The sequence below is a fragment of the Pongo abelii genome, chromosome 14, assembly GCF_028885655.2.
Source record: "Pongo abelii isolate AG06213 chromosome 14, NHGRI_mPonAbe1-v2.0_pri, whole genome shotgun sequence".
Taxonomy (NCBI): Eukaryota; Metazoa; Chordata; class Mammalia; order Primates; family Hominidae; genus Pongo; species Pongo abelii.
Genome location: NC_071999.2, coordinates 74,078,787 through 74,104,133, shown reverse-complemented (window position 1 = coordinate 74,104,133; position 25,347 = coordinate 74,078,787).

Genomic DNA, 25,347 nt, shown 5'->3' with positions numbered 1-25,347 from the left:
TAGTTCTGTAATCCAATATTTAGGATAGGAGAGAAGTTTAAAATATTTATCATAAATGATGATAATAATTTTCTATTAGGAATATGTATCCTCCCCCATACTATGACTAACATTTTGGTAGTAATAGTATAAATTTAGTGGAGAGATTTTCACAATATAACTAAAACCTGCAATTAATCTGCTAAAGTTTAAACAAACAAATCCTGCAGTACTTTTAAAAATTATTCTCTATTTGTGGGTTGTAAAAGTAAAAAACACAAAATTAAATACTAAAAACATACTACTTCTATCATTAAAAACTTTAAAGTTTGACTTCTACAGACATACTTGGAAATGTTTCTGATTAAAACAAAATAATTCTCAAAATATAGTTTTTGAATGATGTGAGCAGTTGCTATATTAAAAATAGAAAAAACATTAAAATTCTCCCTGAATATGAAGAGTTAGGTGAAAAAATTATGTAACTTTAAATATTTGAAATATCTAATACAAATTACTTATAACTATAAAATATCTTGGCTATTATATTTTTAAATTATTCAATATATATGACATGGATGGTACTTTCAGTCATTCATTTATATTAGTGTAGTTTACTTCAATTTTTTTCTTTCTGTTATGCATTGTTTTTGTTTGATCAATTATTTTTAATATTTTTTACGTTCTATTTTCATTTTTTCTATTTTACTAATTGTATTGTTTGTACTATCCATTTTCATATGTATCATTAACTTATCACAATCTACCTAATACCTGATTTTAAGTTCTTTTCTAATGATTCCAATATCTGGGTCATCTTGGAGTCTATTTTGATGGTGCTTTATTTTTAATATTTTATTGTTAGTAGTAATGGCAACAGTAGTTACATTTTCCTACTTCTTTACACTTTTTATTTTGTTAATTTAATATTTGACATTGTGGATGCTATCATCTAAAGAGCCTGAATTACTATTATTTTTTTAGGTATTGTGTATTGTTATGTTATTTTTTTTTTAGGTATTGTGTATTGTTATGTTATAGTATTGTTATGACAGGCGGTCATATTACTGACGAATCTGTTTCATCTATTTAGGTAAGTTTTTATTTTTGTTAAGATTGATCACTTTCAGTTTTGTCTTATAAACAGGTTGTGACATATAACTTAGATTAGGGCCTTTACTTAATTTGCCTTTTGCTTGTCACACCTGAATGCCTGAGATGTTAAGCAAGGCCTCTTCACTATGACTAGCATGGAACTCCAATGTCCTAATCACTGCATGAATCCTGGTATTTCTGTTATCTGTCAGCTTCACAGTATCTTCTTTCTGCTAATCTGAATCTTTCCTGGTACATACAAAACCTGCTTCTTAATCCCCAAACCACAGGAAGCTTAGTCACAGGCTTCTACCATTCCTCTTGGAGAATTCACCCTTCTAGTTGTCTGTCCCCAAGTTCCAGGAACTTCAGTGATCCTGAACTCTAGTCTCTGCATATTCAGTTAAGTTCAGCTCTACTTGGACTCAACCTCCCTACCCAGCCTGATGGGCAGAAAGCCGGGGCAAACATGCATTGACCTGTGTGTCTCTCTGCTATCAAACATCATATTTTGTATTGGCTACTGTCAATCTTTTTAAACAATCCTCTCATATATTTCTTGAAGTTTTCTTTTTTTGAGACTGGGAGTCTCGCTCTGTCCCCCAGGCTGGAGTGCAGTGGTACCATCTTGGCTCACTGCAACTTCCGCCTCCCCAGTTCAAGCTATTCTCCTGCCTCAGCCTCCTGATTAGCTGGGATTACAGGCGCCTGCCACCATGCCTGGCTAATTTTTTGTATTTTTAGTAAAGACAGGGTTTCACCATGTTAGCCAGGATGGTCTCGATCTCCTGACATTGTGATCTGCCCACCTCGGCCTCCCAAAGTGCTGGGATTACAGGAGTGAGCCACCATGCCCGGCCTATGAAGTTTTAAAATTTGTTACACCAGGAGACTGTGTCTTATACCAGTCATTCCATTATGGCTACAAAGTGTAACACCAACGACCAATAATTTTTATTAATTAAATATACATGTTGCCTTCTTAAAAAAATTAACCTTGACTTTATTCTGACTTTCAAGTTTTAGTTTGAAGTCCATACATCCTTCAAGCTAATCTCTTAAAAAGCTTAGTATTCATTGGGAAGTACATGATTATAATAGAGATTATTTATACTATTTTGAGTGACAAACCACTAATATGTGATATATCTGCCATACCATTCTCAAAGTGCTTTCCTCAATTTTATATAAGAAAGAATGTTTCAAAGACTGTACTGTTAGGAGAAATTATTTATAAATTTAGTAAAGCTTCTTAAAAGCATGTTGATTTGTGAGGTTTATTATTGTCAGAAAACAAGGAGCTGCAAATAGCAAGGAGGGAACAATAGAATGAACCTACTGGCACTGAGTTAGAAGCAGATATGAATATGAACAAGTTTATGTGGTTACATAGATATATAACTATGTAAGGATACAAGGATATATGTTTATGCAAGGGCTAGAATGCATACATATAACCTCTTCCTTTATTTGCTGCAAGGGTCTAGAAGCAGTAATACTCAAATAGCAAGAAAGATAAATTGTGCCTAGATCTTGGTTTCTAAGTACAAAGTTCCAAAACAAGAAAAAAGTCAATAATGAAATGATTGATTGTAAGGTTGAATCATATAAAATACAGTTTTAACAAACATAATGACATTTTTAGTCAACTCAACAATGGACTGCATATATGAAGGTGATTCAGTAAGATTAAAATAAAGCTGAAAATTCCTATGACCCAACGATGTTATAGTTGTCATGTCATAGCAACACAGCAATATGTTACTGACATGTTTATGGTGATGCTGATATAAAGATGCCTATTGTGCTGAAAGTCATATAAAAGTATAGCACATACAATTTTGTACTTGATTGATAATAAATGACTGTTACTGGTTTCTGTATTTACTATACTATATGTTGTATCAGTATTTTAGAATGTACTCCTTGTACTTACTGGAAAAAGTAACTATGAAACAGCCTCAGGGAGGTCTTGTAAGAGGTAGTCTAGAAGAAGGCATTGTTATCATTGGAGATGACAGCTCTGTCTGTGCCTGTTATTGCCCATGAAGACCTTCCAGGGGGCAAGATGTGCAGGTGGTAGGCAGTGATATTGATGATCCTGACCCCGGGTAGGCCAAGGCTAATGTGTGTGTTTGAGTCTTAGTTCTTAACAAAAATTTTCAAAAGTAAAAAAAATTAGAAATTAAAATTTTATAAATATAAAAAAATCTTATAAAGAAAACATTTTGTTCAGCTGTACAATGAGTTCATGTTTTAAATTAAGAACTATTATAAAAGTTTGAAAAAGTTTAGAAAAAGTTTATAAAGTAGAAAAGTTACCATAAATTAAAGTTAATTTATTTTTTAAAAAGTTTTTATAAATGTATCCTAAATGTTCGGTGTTTGTAAAGTCTACAGTAGTGTACGGTAATGTCCTACACCTTCACATTCACTCACAACTCACTCACTGACCCAGTGCAACGTCCAGTCTGGCAAGCTCCATTCACAGTAAGTGCCCTGTAGAAGTGTACCATTTTTAATCTTTTATACCGTATTTCTTCCATTTTGCCACAACTGAAAGGTGCAATGACTGGTCAAGGACCAGTTGGATCATCACAGAAGCAGGGGTTGTCAAACAAAAGGCTCTGACAGTTTTATAGACTATGAAGGATCCCCAAACAAAAGGCTCTGTCAGTTTTATAGACGTTGGAGTCTGAAGGAGGGGAAGGAGGAAAGGGTTAGAAGTGGAAAGTACTGGGTATCAGTCAGAGTGGGCAGAAGTGTTTTGAACATTTCCCCACTGTACTGGTATCAAGGTCTTGGCAGAGACACCTAAAGAAGACTTCTGTCGATGGTCTCAGATAAAGAGATATAGAGATAGTCTTAGACAAAGAGATGTAGAGATGAAGGTGCTGGGGCTAGGAATGAAAATGTGCTAAGCATTTGACCATACAGAAGGGACAGTTCTTGAATGAAACTCCCTTCAGAGACTACAATGCACTGGCTGTGTCCCAGATCCGTGTGGTGAGGGTAGCTTTCCCCAGTGAGGCCTGCCTGATAAAGCTTTTGCAAGTGCAAATGACCAGGCCTGAAAAATCGCACTCAGCTTTTTAACCAGGAGCTGCTGTCTTCAATGTTAAAAGGGAACATGAACCAACCAGAAAGAGTTCTTCATGTACACCCATGGTCCAAAACAACAACAACAGCAACAACAACAACAACAACAACAACAGCAACAAAAAACAAACACCAAAACCAAAGAAATAAAAAACAACTGGATTGGAGGATAAATCAAAGAAACACAAAGTCGCCATTACAACATGTCAACAATAATTGCTGCATATTACAATTAGTGGATGCTTGGATACAGCAACAGAGTAGTGGAACTAATAGCTAAACATTCTCCAAGGATAAGAGCTTCCTAAACTACCTGCCCCATCAAAAGCAGGAGAGAAGGAGAGAGACCTTCTACTGCCGGGAAGTCTTTGTCCCAACTGGATCCTCTAACACTCTAAGAATCTCCCATCCTCAACACAGTTTCCATCCCAGAACCCCCAAGAGGTTGAAAGGATTAAAAAGCCCTACTTTGTCATGTGTTATCAAGTATACTGTATTGGCTAAAATACCAATACTACTACTACTACTGATGGGTGGAACTTAAAGGAGAAACAAGATATTTGCATACTCTCCATAGTATCTCCCATAGACTATTCCTTATCTGCTGTATTTAACATATATTCAGGTACGTTTTTAACACATATTTTAGCATTTTTTTATACCTATGTAATTTGATGTTCTCTCTCTGTGAGTTGGAGCTTAATTTATACCCCCTCCCCCCACAAACAGTGAGCTGGACTTAGTGACACATTTCCAATGAATGTAGAAGTACATATATGTATATATGGAATGCAAAAACAAGTAATCTAACAGACATTTTGTTAGTCCATTTGTGTTGCTATAACAAAATAACTGAGTGGATAATCTATTAAAAAAAAAGAAATTCATTTCTCAGTCTGGAGGTTGGAAGTCCAAGGCACCGGGAGGTTCATTGTCTGGTGAGGGTACTGTCTCTGCTTCCAAAATGACACCTTGTTGCTCTACTCTGGGGAGCGGACAAATACAGTGTCCCATAGGTGAAATGCATAGGACACAAGGAGTAAATTCACTTCCTCAAGCCCTTTTAACCCATTCATGATGGCAGAGCCCTTATGAACTAATCACTTCCCATGGGCTTTATGTCTTACTGCCATTACCTCGGGGGTTAAGTTCCAACATACAAAATTTGGAGGGACACATACATTCAAACCATAACATCCTGTTAGCCATGTGATCAAGTTAGCACCACTATTAAAATTAATGACATCATGCTCCTTCTTCTATCATTTAATGAGATATTTCTTCTGTGTGAATTTCAAAAAAACAAAATAAAAAACCCAGTCTAATGAGAAAAATACAGCACAAATCTAAATAAAGAGAGTTATACAAAATAATCAATGCTATTCAAAAGTGTCAAGGTAATAAAAACCAGTGAAAGACTAAGAAACTGTCATAGACTGGTGAAGACTAGAGTCCATCACCTTTTCGGTGTATTCAAACAACTAAGCACACTATAATATCCTGAGTTGGATACTGGATTAGAAAAAAAAAAAAAAAAAAAAAAAAAAGGTAGTGGGGAATCTGGCGAAATCCAAATAAAGTCTATAGTTTAATTAATGGTATATTAACAGCAATACTTTATCACTTTGGTAATATCATTGCTAGGTATTTTTAGGAACATTCAGGAAAACAGGTAAAGGGTATGCAGGAATTCATTGAGGCTCTTTTATTTTTCAGCAATTGTAAAATTACTTACGAAAAAGTTTAAAATAAAAGCATATTGCTTTAAAAAGGAAAGAATGTTCTTTGATCTTGTAAAATCTTTTATATTCTCAGATTAATGAGGAGTCAAACTGACACGGGTATGTTTTTACTTTCATATCTCTCAAATGCTGTTCTTCATTTTTCTGGAAACTTGAACTTATTAAATTGGATATGAGATAAAAGTTGCCAACCTATAACATTTCATTTTCAACTGTTTTTCTTTCTCTGGTATTATTATACAGTTCTCCTTAATTCTCCAAAAGTTACATGAAAACAACCTTTTTTATTTATCATTCATGAAGTTAACAATTGAGATTATTTCAATGTCATTCACTGGACACAGAAATAGTAGAAACATAGCCGATGACCCTAACAAGTCATGCACATAAAGAATTATAAGATTTATAATATAATTATGGTTGGTCATAAAGAGGAAACACAGGGGTTGTATTTAGTGAACAGAAATAAGTTTCAGGAAAATCTTCATGAGATGCATATTCAATCTGATTCAATGCACATCTACAAAAATACTGATTTAAAAATTAATAAAAATATTTGCATTTTTACTTTTGCACATCTCTTGCAGATAGCTTAAAATTGGTTTTTTTGACTAATTTTTGAAACAAAAACAGAACATACGTTCATATATATAAGCATGTGATTACATTTGAATTGATAAACATATATATGATATCAACCCTTTCAGGCAGGGGCATACTGGAGTACACATTATACTAATACATTCTTATTTTCCCATCTTTTTACTATCTTCTGGACTTGGGAAACTAAATAACAATCACTAAATATCATAATATCAATTTTAGTATCTATTATATGTATTTGCTTCAGATTGTGAAATATCAAAAAGTTGCACTTCAATCCCCAAAATATTACTTGGAGATTGAAACAGAAATCAAACAACAAAATGCTAAAATGTCGAGAATATGATTGCAACAGAAATATTTTCATTTGCATTCAAAACACAAAATGTATTATAAGAGTATATTTTAATTACTTAGACAGAAGTATTTTGGAATATCTAATTTTCATATTTGATTTTTTTCCTGTTAGGTTCAGGGCATACATGTGCAGGTTTGTTACACGGGTAAATTGTGTGTTTCTGAGGCTTGATATATGAATGATCCCGTAACCAAGGTAGTGAGCACAGTATTGAATAGACAGCCTTCTAACCCACAGAGGCTTCCCCACCCTCCCTCTTCAAGCAGTCCCCATTGTCTATTGTTACCTTTTCATGTCTATGTCTATTCAATGTCTAGCACCCACTTATAAGTGAGAACATGTGGTATTTGGTTTTCTGTTCCTGCTTTAGTTCACTTAGGATAATGGCCTCCAGATGCATCCATGTTGCTGCAAAGGACCTGATTTTATCTGCTTTATGGTGGCTTAGTATTCCATGATGTATTTGTACCCTATTTTCTATTATTACACTTTAAGTTCTGGAATACATGTGCAGACCATGCAGGTTTGTTACATAGTCATACATGTGCCATGGTGGTTTGCTACACCCATCAACCTGTCATCTACATTAGGTATTTCTCCTAATGCTATCCCTCCCCTTTACCTCCACTCCCCAACAAGCCCCAGTGTGTGTGATGTTCCCCTTCCTGTGCCCCTATGTTCTCATTCTTCAACTCCCATTTATGAGTGAGAACATGTGGTGTTTGATTTTCTGTTCCTGTGTTGGTTTGCTGAGAATGACGGTTTCTAGCTTCATCCATGTCCCTGCAAGGGACATGAACTCATTCTTTTTTATGGCTGCATAGAATTCCATGCTGTATATGTGCTACATTTTCTTTATCCAGTCTGACAATGAGGGGCATTTGGGTTGGTTCCAAGTCTTTGCTATTGTGAATAGTGCCACAATAAACCTTCATGTGCATGTGTCTTTATAATAGAATGATTTATGATCCTTTGGGTATATACCCAGTTAATAGGATTGCTGGGTCAAATGGTATGTCTAGTTCTAGATCATTGAGGAGTTGCCACACTGTCTTCCACAATGGTTGAACTAAGTTACACTCCCACAACAGTGTAAAAGCGTTCCTATTTCTCCACATCCTCTCCAGCATCTGTTGTTTCCTGACGTTTTACTGATCGCCATTCTAACTGGCGTGAGATAGTATCTCACTGTGGGCTTGATTTGCATTTCTCTAATGACCAGTGATGAAGAGCTTGTTTTCATATGTTTTTTGGCCACATAAATGTCTTCTTTTGTGAAATATCTGTTTATATCCTTCGCCAACTTTTTGATGGGGTTGTTTTTTCTTGTAAATTTGTTTTAGTTCCTTGTAGATTCTGGATATTAGCCCTTTGTCAGATGGATAGATGGCAAAAATTTTCTCCCATTCTGTAGGCTGCCTGTTCACTCTAATGATAGTTTCTTTTGCTGTGCAGAAGCTCTTTAATTTAATTAGATCCCATTTGTCAATTTTGGCTTTGTTGCAATCGCTTTTGGTATTTTAGTCATGAAGTATTTGCCCATGCCTATGTCCTGAATGGTATTGTCTAGGTTGTCTTCTAAGGTTTTTATGTTTTTAGGTCTTATGTTTAAATCTTTAATCCATCTCGAGTTAATTTTTGTATAAGGTGTAAGGAAGGGGTCCAGTTCCAGTTTTCTGCATATGGCTAGCCAGTTTTCCCAACACCATTTATTAAACAGGGAATCCTTTCCTCATTGCTTGTTTTCATCAGGTTTGTCAAAGATCAGATAGTTGTAGATGATGGTGTTATTTCTGAGGCCTCTGTCCCATTCCATTAGACAATATATCTGTTTTGGTACCAGTACCATGCTGTTTTGGTTACTGTAGCCTTGTAGTATAGTTTGAAGTCAGGTAGCATGATTCTTTTTGCTTAGGATTGTCTTGCCTGTACAGGCTCTTTTTTGGTTCCATATGAAATTTAAAGTAGTTTTTTCTAATTCTGTGAAGAAACTCAATGGTAGCTTGATGGGAACAGCATTGAATCTATAAGTTACTTTGGGCAGTATGACCATTTTCATGATATTGATTCTTCCTATCCATGAGCATGGAATGTTCTTCCATTTGTTTGTGTCCTCTCTTGTTTCCTTGAGCAATGGTTTGTAGTTCTCCTTGAAGAGGTCCTTCACATGCCTTGTAAGTTGTATTGCTAGGTATTTTATTCTCTTTGTAGTAATTGTGAATGGGAGTTCATTCATGATTTGGCTCTCTGTTTATCTGTTATTGGTGTATAGGAATGCTTGTGATTTTTGCACATTGATTTTGTATCCTGAGACTTTGCTGAAGTTGCTTATCAGCTTAAGGAGATTTTGGGCTGAGATGATGGGGTTTTCTAAATATATAATCATGTCATCTGCAAACAGAGATTATTTGACTTCCTCTTTTTCTAGTTGAATACTTTTTATTTATTTCTCTTGCCTGATTGCCCTGGCTAGAACTTCCAACACTATGTTGAACAGAAGTGGTGAGAGAGGGCATCCTTGTTTTGTGCCGGTTTTCAAAGGGAATGCTTCCAGCTTTTGCCCATTCAGTATGATATTGGTTGTGGGTTTGTCATAAATAGCTCTTATTATTTTGAGATACGTTCCATCCATACCTAGTTTATTGAGAGTTTTTAGCATGAAGGGGTGCTGAAATTTATCAAAGGCCTTTTCTGCATCTATTGAGATAATCATGTGGTTTTTGTCATTGGTTCTGTTTATGTGATGGATTACGTTGATTGACTTGCATATGTTTAAACAGCCTTGCATCCCAGGGAGGAAGCCAACTTGATCATGCTGGATAAGCCTTTTAATGTGCTGCTGGATTCTGTTTGCCAGTATTTTACTGAGGATTTTTGCATCGATGTTCATCAGGGATACTGGCCTGAAATTTTCTTTTTTTTGTTGTGTCTCTGTCAGGTTTTGGTATCAGGATGATGCAGGACTCATAAAAGGAGTTAGGGAGGAGTCCCTCTTTTTCTGTTGTTTGGAATCGTTTCAGAAGGAATGGTACCAGCTCCTCCTTGTACCTCTGGTAGAATTCAGATGTAAATCTGTCCGGTCCTGGGCTTTTTTTTTTTTTTTGGTTGATAGGCTATTAATTACTGCCTCATTTTAAGACCTTATTATTGGTCTATTCAGAGATTTGACTTCCTCCTGATTTACTCCTGGAAGGGTGTATGTGTCCAGGAATATATCCATTTCCTCTAGATTTTCTAGTTTATTTGCATAGTGGTGTTTACAGTATTCGCTGATGGTAGTTTGTATTTCTGTGGGATCCGTGATGATCTCCCCTTTATCATTTTTTTAAGTGTCTATTTGATTCTTCTCTCTTTACTTCTTTATTAGTCTGGCTAGTGGGCTATCTATTTTGTTAATCTTTTCAAAAAACCATCTCCAGGATTCACTGATTTTTTGAAGGGTTTTTTGTGTCTCTATCTCCTTCAGCTCTGCTCTGATATTAGTTATTTCTTGTCTTCTGCTAGCTTTTGAATTTGTTTGCTCTTGCTTCTCTAGTTCTTTGAATTTTGATGTTAGGGTGTCGATTTTAGTTCTTTCCCACTTTCTCCTGTAGGCATTTAGTGCTAAAAATTTCCCTCTAAACATTGCTTTAGCTGTGTCCCAGAGATTCTGATATATTGTGTCTTTGTTCTCACTGGCTTCAAATAACTTATTTATTTCTGCCTTAATTTCATAATTTACCCAGTAGTAATTCAGGAATTTGTTCAGTTTCTGTGTATTTGTGCGGTTTTGAGTGAGTTCCTTTTTTTTTTCTTTTTTTTTTTTAGACGGAGTCTTGCTCTGTCACCAGGCTGCAGTGCAGTGGTGCCATCTCGTCTCACTTCAACCTCCGCCTCCCTGGATCAAGTGATTCCCCTGCCTAGCTGGGACTACAGGTGTGCACCACCACACCCAGCTGCTTTTTTGTATTTTAGTAGAGGCAAGGTTTCACCATGTTGGTCAGGGTGGTCTCAATCTCCTGACCTCATGATCTGCCTGCCTTGGCCTCCCAAAGTGCTAGGATTACAGGTGTGAGCCACCGTGCCTGGACATGAGTTTCTTAATCCTGAGTTCTAATTTGATTGCCCTGTGGTCTGAGAGGCTGTTATGATTTCCATTCTTTTGCAGTTGCTGAGGAGTGTTTTACTTCCAATTATGTGGCCTATTTTAGAATAAGTGGTATGTGGTGCTGATTAGAATGTATATTCTGTTTATTTGGGGTGGAGAGTTCTGGAGGTGTCTATTAGGTCCACTTGGTCCAGAGCTGAGTTCAAGTCCTGAATAGCCTTGTTAATTTTCTCTCGTTAATCTGTCTACTATTGACAGTGGGGTTTTAAAGTCTCCTGTGATTACTGTATGGGACTCTGAGTCTCTTTGTAGGTCTCTAAAAACTTGCTTTATGAATCTGGGTGCTCCTGTATTGGGTACATATATATTTAGGATAGTTAGCTCTTCTTGTTGCATTGATCCCTTTACCATTATATAATGAGCTTCCATGTCTTTTTGATCTTTGTTGGTTTAAAGTCTGTTTTATCAGAGACTAGGATTGCAACCCCTGCTTTTTTTTTTTTTTTCTTTCCCTTTGCTTGGTAGATCTTCCTCCATCCCTTTATTTTGAGCCTATGTGTGACTTTCTGTGTCCGGAATTGGTGGGTTCTTGGTCTCGCTGACTTCAAGAATGAAGCTGCGGATGCTCGCGGTGAGTGTTACAATTCTTAAAGATGGTGTGTCTGGAGTTTGTCCCTTCAGATGTTCAGATGTGTCCAGAGTTTATTCCTTCTGGTGAGTTCGTGGTCTCGCTGACTTCAGGAGTGAAGCTGCAGACCTATGCAGAGAGTGTTACAGCTCTTAAAGGTGGCCCATCTGGACTTGTTCATTCTCCTGGTGGGTTTGTGGTTTTGCTGGCTTCAGGAGTGAAGCTGCAGAACTTCGTAGTGAGTGTTAGAGCTCATAAAGGCAGCATGGACCCAAAGAGTGCACAGCAGCAAGATTTATTGTAAAGAGCGAAAGAACAAAGCTTCCACAATGTGGAAGGGGACCCGAGTGGGTTGCTGCTGCCGGTTCGGGCAGCCTGCTTTTATTTCTTTAACTGATCCCACGCACATCCTGCTGATTGGTGCATTTTACAGAGAACTGATTGGTTCGTTTTACAGAGAGCTGATTGGTCCATTTTGACAGAGTACTGATTGGTGCATTTACAATCCCTGAGCTAGACACAGAGTGCTGATTGGTGCATTTACAATCCTTTAGCTAGGCATAAAAGTTCTCCAAGTCCCCACCAGATGAGCTAGACACAGAGCACTGATTGGTGCATTTACAGACCTTGAGCTAGACACACAGTGCTGATTGGTGTGTTTACAAACCTTGAGCTAGACACAGAGCACTGATTGGTGCACATACAATCTTCCAGCTAGACATAAAAGTTCTCCAAGTCCCCACCCAACTCAGGAGCCCAGCTGGCTTCGCCTAGTGGATTCCGCGTCAGGGCCACGGGTCAAACTGCCCGCCAGTCCCGCGCCATGCGCCCGCACTCCTCAGCCCTTGGGTAGTCGATCAGACTGGGCACTGCGGAGCAGGGTGCGGTGCCTGTTGGGGAGGCTCGGGATGCGTGGAAACCCATGGGGGTTGGGGGGAGCTTGGGCATGGTGGGCTGTAGGTCCTGAGCCCTGCCCTGTGGGGAGGTGGCTGAGGCCCCGCGAGAATTCGAGCAAGGTGTGGGCAGGCCGGCAGTGCTGGAGGACCTGGCACACCCTCTGCAGCTGCTGGCCCGGGTGCTAAGCCCCTCACTGCCTGGGGCTGGCAGCGCCAGCTGGCCACTCCGAGTGCGGGGCCCACTGATCCTGCATCCACCTGGAATTGGCATTGGCCTGTGAGCCCTGCATGCAGCCCCAGTTCCTGCCTGCGCCTCTCCCTCCACACCTCCCCCCAAGCAGAGGGAGCCAGCTCTGGCCTCAGCCAGCCCAGAGAGGGTCTCCCACAGTGCAGCAATGGGCTGAAGGGGCTCCTCAAGTGTGGCCAGAATGGACGCCGAGGCTGAGGAGGCACTGAGAGTGAGCAAGGACTGCTAGCACATTGTCACCTCTCATTTCCACATGAGCTAGGTCTCTTTGCACACTGATGGGTCCTGACTCTACCCAATTTGCCAGTCTGTGCCTTTTAATTGGGGCATTTAGCCCATTTACATTTAAGGTTAATATTGTTATGTGTGAATTTGATCTTGTCATTATGATGCTAACTGGTTATTTTGCCCATTTGTTGATGCAGTTTCTTCATAGTGTCAGTGATCTTTACATTTTGTGTTTTTCCTGCAGTGGCTGGTACTGGTTTTTCCTTTCCATATTTAGAGCTTCCTTCAGGAGCTCTTGTAAGGCAGGCCTGGTGGTGACAGAATCCCTCAGCATTTGCTTGTCTGTAAAGAATTTTATTTCTCCTTCACTTATGAAGCTTAGTTTGGCTGGATATGAAATTGTGGGTTGAAAAATTTTTTAAGAATTTTGAATATTGGCCCCCATCTCTTCTGGCTTGTAGGGTTTCTGCAGAGACATCTGCTGTTAGTCTGATGGGCTTCCCTTTGTGGGTAACCCAACCTTTCTTTCTAGCTGCCCTTAACATTTTTTCCTTCATTTTAACCTTGGTGAATCTTGTACACTATTTTCTTTTTCCAGTTCACCATTGATGGGAATGTTGGTTGATTCCATGTCTTTGCTATCATGAAACAGTGTTGTGACGAACATACGAGTGCACGTCTTTTTGGTAGAATAATGTATTTTCCTTAGGGTATACACACAATAGTGAGATGCTAAGTTGAATGGTAGTTCTGTTTTAATTACTTTGAGAAATCTACACACTGCTTTCCACAGTGGCTGAACTAATTTACATTCCCACCAGCAGTGTTATAAGTATTCCCTTTTCTCCACAACCTTGCCAGCATCTGCTATGTTTTTGATTTTTTAGTTTTAGCCATTCTGACTGGTGTGAGATGGTATCTCCTTGTGGTTTTAATTTGCCATCCTCTGATGATCTGTGATGAGGCTTTTTTCATGTATTTGTTGGCCGTTAAGAATGTTTTCTTCTGAGAAGTGTTTGTTCAGGTTCTTTGCCCATTTTTAATGAGATTGTTTGTTTTCTGCTTGCTGATTTAAGTTCCTTTTAGATTCTTGATATTAGACCTTTGTCAGATGCATAGTTTGCAGATAATTTCTCCTATTCTGTAGGTTGTCTGTTTATTGGCAGTTTCTTTTGCTGTGAAGAAGCTCTTTAGTTTATTTAGGTTGCACTTGTCAATTTTTGTTTTGGTTGCAATTGTTTTTGGGGACTTAGTCATACATTCTTTGCTAAGGCTGATGTCCAGATGGTATTTCCTAAGTTTTCTTCTAGTGTTTTTATTGTTTTAGGTCTTACATTTTACCTGATTTGATGATATGTCTTCACTTTCCCCCACATCACTGTGTATCAGAGATTCAGAATGTCCATGAGAAATGACTTAATGCTACAGAAGATAGATATTTTGGAAAATTCTTCTAGTTGTCAATCTAACAACACACACTATTTTTGCATCATGGTAATGAATTAGCTATTTTTAAAGTATATAATGAGTTTGTTACACAGATTCTGATATCATACAAATAAAATTTCAAGTCTCATGATTCCAGATTGGCTTTGAAAGGAATATTTAGCATTGTTTTGTATTCATTATCTAAATGCCATTAACTACTTTATTTGATATGGAGGTTGCTTTTATATTGCACTCCCGAGTTTGCTTCAATTTATAACTATCATTTATTTTGTGATAGTTCTATGAGTAATTTCCCATGTCATACCTTAAGTAAACTATTATAAATTTGCTAATATGATTACAGACATTGTTTGACATTTATGCTGCTTTAACCATGCTCTTGATGGAGCTTCTGTTATATGTATGATAGTCTGTTAAATTTCAATTTATCCTTATCTTAAATGTATATATGACATTGTACATACAAGAATTATCTAGCAAAACTAATTAAATATATATAGTAAAAATATATTGCACACAATCTTGAATATCAGATGGATGTTTCTGGAAGAAAAGTATAGGTTTTCCCTTAGCATCAGTATTAGCTTTCATATGGTGTTTGTTTGTTTTTAAAGAGTTGTAAAGTCACTGTTAAAATATCAAAAATATTTCTAAAAATATATCATCAAAATTCATCAAAAATAATATTTTTAATGTTAGAAATGTCTACAGTTGACATTGAGGATGTGTACTTCTTGAGTATTTCACAGAAAGAAAATGGAAATACACTCATAATTAAAATAATTTTGATACTACCTTAACAATCCATAAAATGGCACATCTTTGGTTTTAATTTTACTGAAAATTTTTTTTTTACTATTTATTTTGGAAAACATTTGAAGAATTTTATTCAATGAGAATATGCAAAAAGTATGAAGGTTTTAAAGGAGAATGCAGGATATGTCAAGAGGTTAACTATTTAAGAAATAGCACTTGGCTGTTGTCTATGTTATACTTCATTAAACAATTCCATAATTGCTTTGAAATTATAACTAAGCACATTTTAGTATAAATAGTAGACATATATTTCATAATTTTAGCTTTTATGCTTGTCTTTACTGTAAAAATCATATTTATTTCAACATAAAATTCTTACTTTCTATTAAGGGTCGACATATTACTTCTCTAATGAACAATATAAGCATGATAATTTTTCAAGTCATTTTCTTCTGTATTGAATTATAATAATTCTCACCACCTACTTCAAAAGCATGGATTAAAGAACAACAGTGGCCAGGTGTGGTGGTTCACACCTGTAATCCCGGCACTTTGGGAGGCCAAGGGGGTGGATCACTTGAGGCTAGGAGTTCTAGACCAGCCTGGCCAATATGGCAAAACCTCATCTCTACTAAAAATAAAAATAAATAAGCAAAAAAAGAGCCTGGCATGGTGGCACATGCCAGTAATCCCAGCTACTATGGAGGGTGAGGTATGAGAATGGCATGAACCCAGAAGGTGGAGGTTGCAATCAGCTGAGATTGTGCCACTCGGACTCTGTCTCAAAAAAATTTTAAAAAAAGAACAGGAAAATATGTAATTTCTTCAACAGGTTTTTTTCATGTAGCAAAATACAGCAAAAAAAGCATTTCGTGTATCTAAAATTAATGTTTTAGCAAATATGCATTTTATAATTATAATAGACTGTTTTAAGTCCAATTATTACATTTTACCATACTTTAAGTATGAATTCATATATTTACATTTAGAATAAATAACGTGGAAATAACTTTTTTCTGGATATCAGAAGAGCAAGAAAAAAATTTCACTTTTGTTATACAGAAACTACTTTTAAAGTATCTAAACATTCCTCCTTATTTGTAATAGTAATAGTCATACTTGTATTTTTAGCTGTTACATCAGGTGAGAGAATAAAGTATCATTTCATGGTGAACTACAGCCTCTATAGCAACTGGCAGCCAGAAAAATTACTTTATAAATATTTTTAACATGGTGTTTCACATATTCCTCACATTTTCTTCTAAAGTTTTAGTTTTAACTAACAGTATTGTAGGTTTTTAAATATGGAACGGTGAGATGCAGGCAAAGTTGATCTGAAGTTGGATACTGACAGAGCTTTTAACAGACAACTTCAATTCAATTGCCCAAGATCACACAGATAAGAATTTGCAGACATGGGATTCAAATGCAGACTCAGAGACCACAGTATTCATATTTTTCATAATTGTCTATAATTGTCTACTTCTTACAGCAAAATGAATCACTATGGAGACCAAGCCAATGAGGAAAGCAGTTAAGTTAAGGAAAGGCCTTTCTGAGAGAATGAAAAAGAGCAATTTTCTTACCTACCTTCTTAGACTCACTATGGACTGAATGCATGCATCTTTCTTCTTTCTATTCCCCCCACAATGCCCAGTGCCCAGGACAATGGACACACTCGTACAAAATATATATACATACATAGTTAATGAATGGAAGGTGGCTGAAAGAATGACACACTATTAATCATGGTTACCAGAGGACAGTTTAGGATAGAATCTTGAATTTGCTCTGTTAGGGCAAAAGATACAGTATATAATAGTACTACATCTTATTTCTGGTAATATGGGAAAAAGCTGCTACTATTGTAGTTTGAAAGCTGATCCTTTATTTAACCACCTATTTTCTCTTTGTACACACCCCTACATTTGAATATACATTCATAACTTTCATTTACACCAAGAATGATATTTCATATACCAAATGCTGCTATCTTATAGATTTAAGGGTAATTCTGATTGATATTGTTCTTCCTGATATTTTATTTAAATCATTCAGACTTGGAAACATATCAAAATGCTTCTCTACTTGTCCCTGGTTTTAGCACCACAGAGCTACATTTTAAAAACTTAACCCCCCAAATTCCATAGACATCCCATAATATGTCCAAAATACATTTACAAATGGAAACATAAAAGTGACCCTGGGTTTCACATATAAAAAGCATATTTCACAGTCAGAATACCCCTCCTGGCTGGCAAAGAGTAAGTATAATAAGCTTCAGTTGAAAGGTATTGCAAAGAACATCCTGCCTGTTAATTTAAGCAATCCGATAAACTGGGCTGTCTCCTGCAAGGTGAAGGACACGTCAGAAACCTTAATGAACATCTTTCTGAATAGCAGTTACAAGCTTAGTTGCTCACCATGGAAGACTGATTAAGTTAGGGATGATATTACCTTTTTATCCAGTCTTTCTTCTCACATACTTTGCCACTGAGATTGACCTAGCTAGTGTCTGCAGTGCAAAGATAGCATTGCTCAAAGCATCTGTGTCCTGTAAATCCAGATAGAATCACTTATCCTGGAAGTTCTTTATCTAAGTTCTTGCCACTGATTATATAGTTGTCCTCTATGTACAAGTAAATATTACAACATATTTAAATTAATGGAAAAAGTGATGGAAATTATTCTTGGATAAAATTATATTTCAAAGGAAAGAATGACTATTTGTGTATTTCAATGCATTTGAGTGTGAATTTCTATTCCTTATTAGGTAAGTCAGGATTCTGTTATATTTAGAAAAAAAACTCAATTGTCTTTAGAAGATTTATGCATATTTAAATGTTTCCTATTTAATAGTTTATGATAGATAAATTTTAAACAATCTCACTTGCCAAATAAAGAATCAGAAAAATAATAAAATCATATTACAAATTATTATATATGTTGAGCCTACAGAACAATAGAAATTTAAATGTTGTCTGATACAGTTTTGTTTATAGGGTGTGTTCGTTATTATCAAATTAGCTTTAATAACCTATTCACAGATGCCTCTATGCTAATCTTGATCATAACTGAACCAAGTTAATCTTTCCAGTAATTGTGTAACCCCCAAAAAATAGTAAAACAAACAACAATTGTCTATAAACTAGCTCTTAAAATAGAACTATGTTGTTACCGAAACAACAGGCATCCCCACATTTCCTGTTCAAAGGAAGAGTCTCTCTCAAAGCAAGGAAGACAGTAACCAGTATCTCATGTCAAATGTTTGCACTTCTAAATGGGAGATAAACAATGGATAGACATAGACATAAAGATAGAAATAATATACACTGGGGACTCCAAAAGCAGGGAAGGCAGAAGTGGGAATGAGGGTTGAAAAACTATTGAGTACCATGTTTATATTTGGATGATGGATTCACCAGCAGCCCAAGAGCCAGCATTATACAATATACTCATATGAAAAGCCTGCTTGTGTATGCCCAGAATCTATAAGATTTTTAAAAATTATCTTTTTATAATAGTGTTTTTAAATATTAAACACTATATATGTAAGCTAAAATATAGCTTGGTTTTTCGATTTTTCCTGTTTTTGTTTATTTTCACTTATAATTAAATTATACTGATTATATTAAATAGATTTGGTGGTTCTTTTCAGGGTTTGACTGCTATTCACTCATACAAATAGTAAGCATTCACAATTTGGTAGGCCCTGTCCATGGTACTAAGAATAGATCAGTTCACAAAATAAACAGAAATTCATGTTTTCATAAAGCTACTATTCTATTGAGGAAAAGAGATTATCTACAAGTTATTAAAATATAGTAGACGAAATGGAAATAAGTACTAAAAAAAAAACGAAAAAAACCCCCAAAAAAACCAAACAAACAGGAAGACAGGTCTGGAGAACATTGTCATTTAGACAGAGTAAACAAGAATGTCTCACTTAGAGCATGTGCAAAGTCCCTGAGGTGGCCACATGCTAGGCCTGTTTGCAAATCTGCCAATCACATACAGAAATCACCAATTGTTGCCTGTTAGGTTCCCTGAAGGCAGAGGCTGAGAGTGAATTGGAGGTGCAGAATATGTATTAGGGATTAACACACATTAAATGACAGAAGAAACAGCATTAAGCAGAGAAAAAAGATGAACTCCAATAGTCTGACAAAGCCTCCACCAATTTCGGTGGGAACTCTGGAATGTGCATATTCCTGTTATAATGTTCTCCATGTCTCTGAAATATGTAGGCCTTTATTTGTCATTGGTTATGGGATGCCCAGGGAAGGGTGTGACCTTGAGTAAGATAGCATTCTGAAGCTGAGACAGACCCTGAAGGATCTGAGGATGGCAGGCTGCCTTCTGACCACACTACTCCAGAAGCTAGGGCAGAGTTCTTCCTTGAAGGGAGAGCTGGGTAGCTAGTCCTTGTGTCTCCCCAACCAATCTGCTATTGCTGTAAATTAAGGGTTTGCATAGACAATATGTCATCTGGTCGTTAGCCACTGTTACAGGACTTGCCTCTCTGTTTGAATTTCATCTAGAATTTTGCTAAAAACAGAAGTTTTATAACTAGGTATTTATATAATAATATCCTGCATTTTACAACTTCTTGGTAAAACGTTGCTGAATTTAATAGCATAGCCATTCTGTGCAGCATGTTTTCCCCAACTCTGTGTTATTACTGAACCTAGTGATGTTTCAGCAGTATCTCCAATTTTAAACTGAAGCGGCTTCTTGAATCAATAGAATCTCAATGATCTGACGTCGATTTTTAGGACTTGCAATTTCAGCATTTGATTTTAATTTCTCCTTGTATGAATACGGCTCTAATTTGAAATATGAGAAGTATTAGCATTCTTTAGTGTCTTAAGTGCTTGTTGAGAATTCTTATTAGTGAGTGAGTTTACATATTGCTTTGATTTCTTTTTTTCTAATATACCAGTACTACATGTTTTATTCTTATCCTGGTAGTGTATTTCCCTTTAATCTAATCTCTTGTAATTTGACTTTATAATATTATACCAGACTGAATATACAGTTGTTTGAATCCCATTTTATATATAATTTTTAAAATTTTCAAATTGTTATTGAAGGAATACATGGATATTACACATCTGCCATTTCTTCAACTAATATAAGCAATAATTGTTTTGATATTTATTTATTTTTTAAAATTTGAATATTACCTATAAAACATGGGGATAGCTACAGGAAAAAAATCTTAAGTGTAATGAAGTGGAGACACTGTAAAAACAATTCATGTTGGGGAAAGTATTACTGAAGAAAAGAATGATAGTGGCTTTTTTAGAGTGGATCAATAGGAGACATATTCCTTGAGGTCAAATGACTGGTGAATTATTAATGTAGGAATTTTTCTGTCTGATAATGCATTAGTTTTCTATCATTGTTCAGTATTGTGCCATGTGATATCTGAATTACACACCACCTCCAGCAAATGTCTTTACCTCTTATAAACTGTGAGAAAATGGAAGATAGCAACCTCCCACAACAAAACTCTCAATCCTCCCAATATTAGCACACATTGTGTCACTGTTTACTCTGTCAAAAATAAGTTGCCCATATATATCAAAAGATAACCCTTTTCTGCCTTTTCAGGAAACTATGCTTCTTCAGCTTAGTAATTTTTACACATGTATTTCCTCTGCTTTTTCTAATACATAACATTTAGACAATGCATACTATTTAATATGCACTGATCTAGAACAAAGAGTAAATATGATTAAAAAGAGACAGAAACAGGGAGAGCTAAAGTCCCTATTCTCATGAAACTTTCTTTTAAGTGAAATAAACAGATAAAATATGAACGTATTATTAGAGCCACGCACTACACTGGGGATTAAAATAGGTTGGTAGGATTGTGTGTGTGAGTGGAAGGCCTAAGTAAAACGTTGATACTTAGATGATTATGTGAATATTGCTGCTCTCAAAAGCAACAGAGAAATGGGTCCTTTGATCTAGCAATACATCTTTTCAGGAATGGTTTTAATTGTTTGAAGGCAGAGAACACCACACATGCATGCTTACATTAGCTAAAGAGGAAAGAAAAGTTAACTATAAAAGAGAAAAAAGATACTTGGAAAGAAACAAGAATTGAGACACAACTCTAATGAGAAGAATGTTACTTGTATCAAAGCAGGTATTCTTTGAACAGCGTTATTCCTGATTCCTCACTAAATATTCATCAACCTATTCATCAATCGTATATCAGTTTAAATATTAATTATTCAAATAAGGATTGTTTCCACAGATTATATCAGATTCCTGATTAATAAGCATTAATATGTCACCCTGTATTTTATAAATACTTCATGAATTAGTAAAATATCAATTCAACACATAGATATTAATCACTAAGTCTATAAATACGGTATTGTTCTTCCTCAGAAAAACATCTCTATCTTCTACTGGTCATTACTTTAGAATCTTAAAATTAATCTCAATATTCATTAGTATTTTCATTAGTATTTGTAAATAATCTCCTTTAAAGTGAGAATCCTTTCAATTTTATTGAAAAAAATTAGTCTGATATTCCAAAATTACTTGGGGTAGGTGGATTAAAAATCAGGCTCTAATGTAAATAATTTTAATTAATTACAGTATTTTAATTAAAATTATGCACAATCTTATATGATAAAAGTGACCAATATTTAATGTGTGAGTACCATGTTGGTAAAAATAGGTAAATGTTCATACCTTAGTATCTGATAAACCATGAAAAATAGAGCCATGCAAAATCTAAATATTTTCATTACAACATCAAAAATTGTTTTAGTTTGTAAATGTTTATTCCTAATAAATTATTCTTATAAAAAAAGAGAAAAAAGAATTGTAGTAAAATTATTATATCAACACTTTACAAAACTTTCTATTGACCAACTATTTGAAAAAGGATAAAAAGACATTAAAAACCAAAAGTGATAAGAAGATTTATGGTAAACAAATATTTTATTTATAAAAAAATAGACTCAGCTTTTCCTGTCATTGAATGGCTATAACTTATAAAAACTACTCCAATGCTGGTCAAAGACATAAACAGAATTTCAAGACTTTTATTAAACTAATGGAACAAAAATAAGTTTAAAACAATAACACCAGCTAAAATAATTGCAGTGAGATGTAGTTTTTCAAATAATGTTGGCAAGTTCACACCTTGCAATCAAACACACACACACACACACACACACATCTTCAACACATAAAAGTTTTTAAGTACTAATTTGCACTCCTCGCCAAACACTTTGTAAGGTGCTGATCCATGCAGTCACTAAGCAGAAGGATGCTGATGCCACAAAGTCGTTTATACATCAGGAAAAATAATGTATTGCTTGAATAATTTGTAGAAAATACTGCACATGCAATCTTATCTCCAACCTGAAGGTTACACAATTCTCATGAAGTGTTCAAAGATACTACCCAGATTAAAAAAAAAAAAAATTGGTTATGTGATTTCCTAGGTGGGAGTGTATGTCATTTAGAGTTGAGATTTGGGCAGGAGGCTGTCTGAAAAATTAAACAATTATTTTCCATTCATAATTCTTTCTTTTTCAGGAAAATAAATAGAGATTCTTAAATCTACATAATTTGAGATTATGTCACTCAGATCCAGGTAATAAGTTGACTAAGATACATTTTTGCTGATTTTTTTATGAGAAAGACCAAGCTAAGAACCAGTAAAAACTGGAAAATAATTTAAAAAATCAGGAGTGGGCCAGAACATGTTTATAGCCAGGCAATTTAGAGCTATTTTAAAATGCTGGATCCCAGCCCTTAATAACCAAGAGATAATGGGCAAATACTACGATCTAGCTGCATCACAGGACCATTATATGTAAACTGAGGTAACAGTAGTTGTATAATATCTGTGGTGTGATGACAAAATAAGATAATGCATATAAAGAACAGTGACAGAGATGTTAAATTCTCAAGAACTAACCCCTAGAACTGTTACTAATTATTACTATTATTACTTTTTAGATTTATATTCTGAGGAAGATCATTTGTATTTATGATTGTTGTTATCAAATAATGTAAGGTAGATTTTCTCTTTATGGATAATTTCAGCTACAACAGTCAAAAAAATTTGAGTGTTTCTATTTAGTGTGTTTCTGCTATAGTCTTCTTAATTTAGACATAAAATTCCAATTATTTTATGAACTATTAATCTAAATCACTATTTAGGTCAATTATAGCACTAAATAAAAGTTAAATAAGAGCTTATGTAAGTAAATTTGAAGTTGTTGCTGACTTTGGGTGTGCATGGAATTATAAATTAGGATACAACATTTTAAATATTAGAGAAAATTAAAAGAATTATTACAACAGATTTGTAGTCATTTTATTGATGTCATTTGATTTAACACCACAGGTGTGTATGCATTTGGCATTATTATCTTCCATCATTATCCTTATGCCAGGGATGATTACATATATACTCAGAGATTATCAGATTTCTGACACAATTTCTATCTAGTAAGTGGTGGAGCTGACATCTGAAGGAACGTGTCTGAACTTCAAATTTAGGCTCATGACACGGTTACTAAATATTTATAAGTTTATTGTGAAATCTTATGAGATTGGAAACCTTCAACATAAAGGAAAGATTAAATTCTCTACATAAGGTATAGAAGTGCCTGATTGATTGGCTCTGTGGAAGACTATTACATTCACTTAAGATACCTGTATTAGTCTGTTCTCATGCTGCTAATGAAGACATACCTGAGAGTGGGTAATTTATAAAGGAATGAGGTTTAGTGGACTCACAGTTCCACACAGCTGAGGAAGCCGTACAATCACAAAGGAAGGCAAAGGAGAAGCAAAGAAACATCTTACATGGTAGCAGGCAAGAGGGCATGTGCAGGGGAACTCTCGTTCATAAAACCATCTCATGAGACTTATTTACTATCACGAGAACAGCAAAGGAAAAACCTACCCCCATTATTCAACTACCTCCCATCAGGTCCCTCCCACAACACATGGGGATTGTTACAATTCAAGGTGAGATGTGGGTGGGGATACGGAGCCAAAGCATATCATTCTGCCCCGGCCCCTCCCAAATCTCATGTCCTCACATTTCAAAACTAATCATGCCTTTCCAACAGTCCCCTAAACTCTTAACTCATTTCAGCATTAACTTAAAATTCCAAAGTCCAAAGTCTCTTCTAAGACAAGGCAAGTCCCTTCCCTCTATGAGTCTGTAAATTCCAAAGCAAGTTATTTACTTCCTAGAGACAATGGGGGTACAGGCATTGGGTAAATACATCCATTTCAAATGATGTGAAATTGGCCAAAACAAAGGGGCTACAGGCCCCATGCAAGTCCGAAATCCAGCAGGGCAGCCAAATCATAAAGCTCCAAAATGATCTCCTTTGACTCCACATTTCACATCCAGGTGATGCTGATGCAAGAGGTGGGTTCCCATGGTCTTGGGCAGCTCTGACCCTGTGGCTTTGCAGGGTACAGCCCCCTTCCTGGCAGCTTTCACAGGCTGATGTTGAGTGTCTGGCTTTTGCAGACACATGGTGCAAGCTGTTGCTGGATCTACAATTCTGGGGCCTGGAGGAGGATGGTGGCCCTCTTCTCACAGCTCCAGCAGGCAATGCTTCAGTGAGGATTCTGTGTGCGGGCTCTGACCCCACATTTCTCTCCCACACTGCCTAAGCAGAGGTTCTCCATGAGGGCCTCAGCCCTGGAGCAAACTCCTGGCTGGACATCCATGAGTTTCCATACATCCTGTGAAATCAAGGCAGAGGTTCCCAAAGCTCAACTCCTGTCTTCTTTGCACCTGCAGGCTCAACACCAGGTGGAATCTGCCAAGGCTTGGGGCTTGCACCCTCTGAAGCTATGGCCCAAGCTCTATTTTGGCCCCTTTTTAGCCATTACTGGAGAGGCAGGGATGCAGGGCACAAAGTCCCTTGGCTGCACAGAGTATAGGAGCCCTGGACCTGGACCACCTAACTATTTTTTCTCCTCGGCCTCCAGGCCTGTGATGGGTGGGGCTGCCATGAAGGTCTCTGACATGCGCTGGAGACATCTTTCATATTATCTTGGAGATTAATATTTGGCTTCTCGTTACTTATGCAAATTTCTGCAGCAGGCTTGAATTTTTCCTCCGAAAATGGGTTTTTCTTTTCTATCACATGGTCAGCCTGCAAATTTTAAA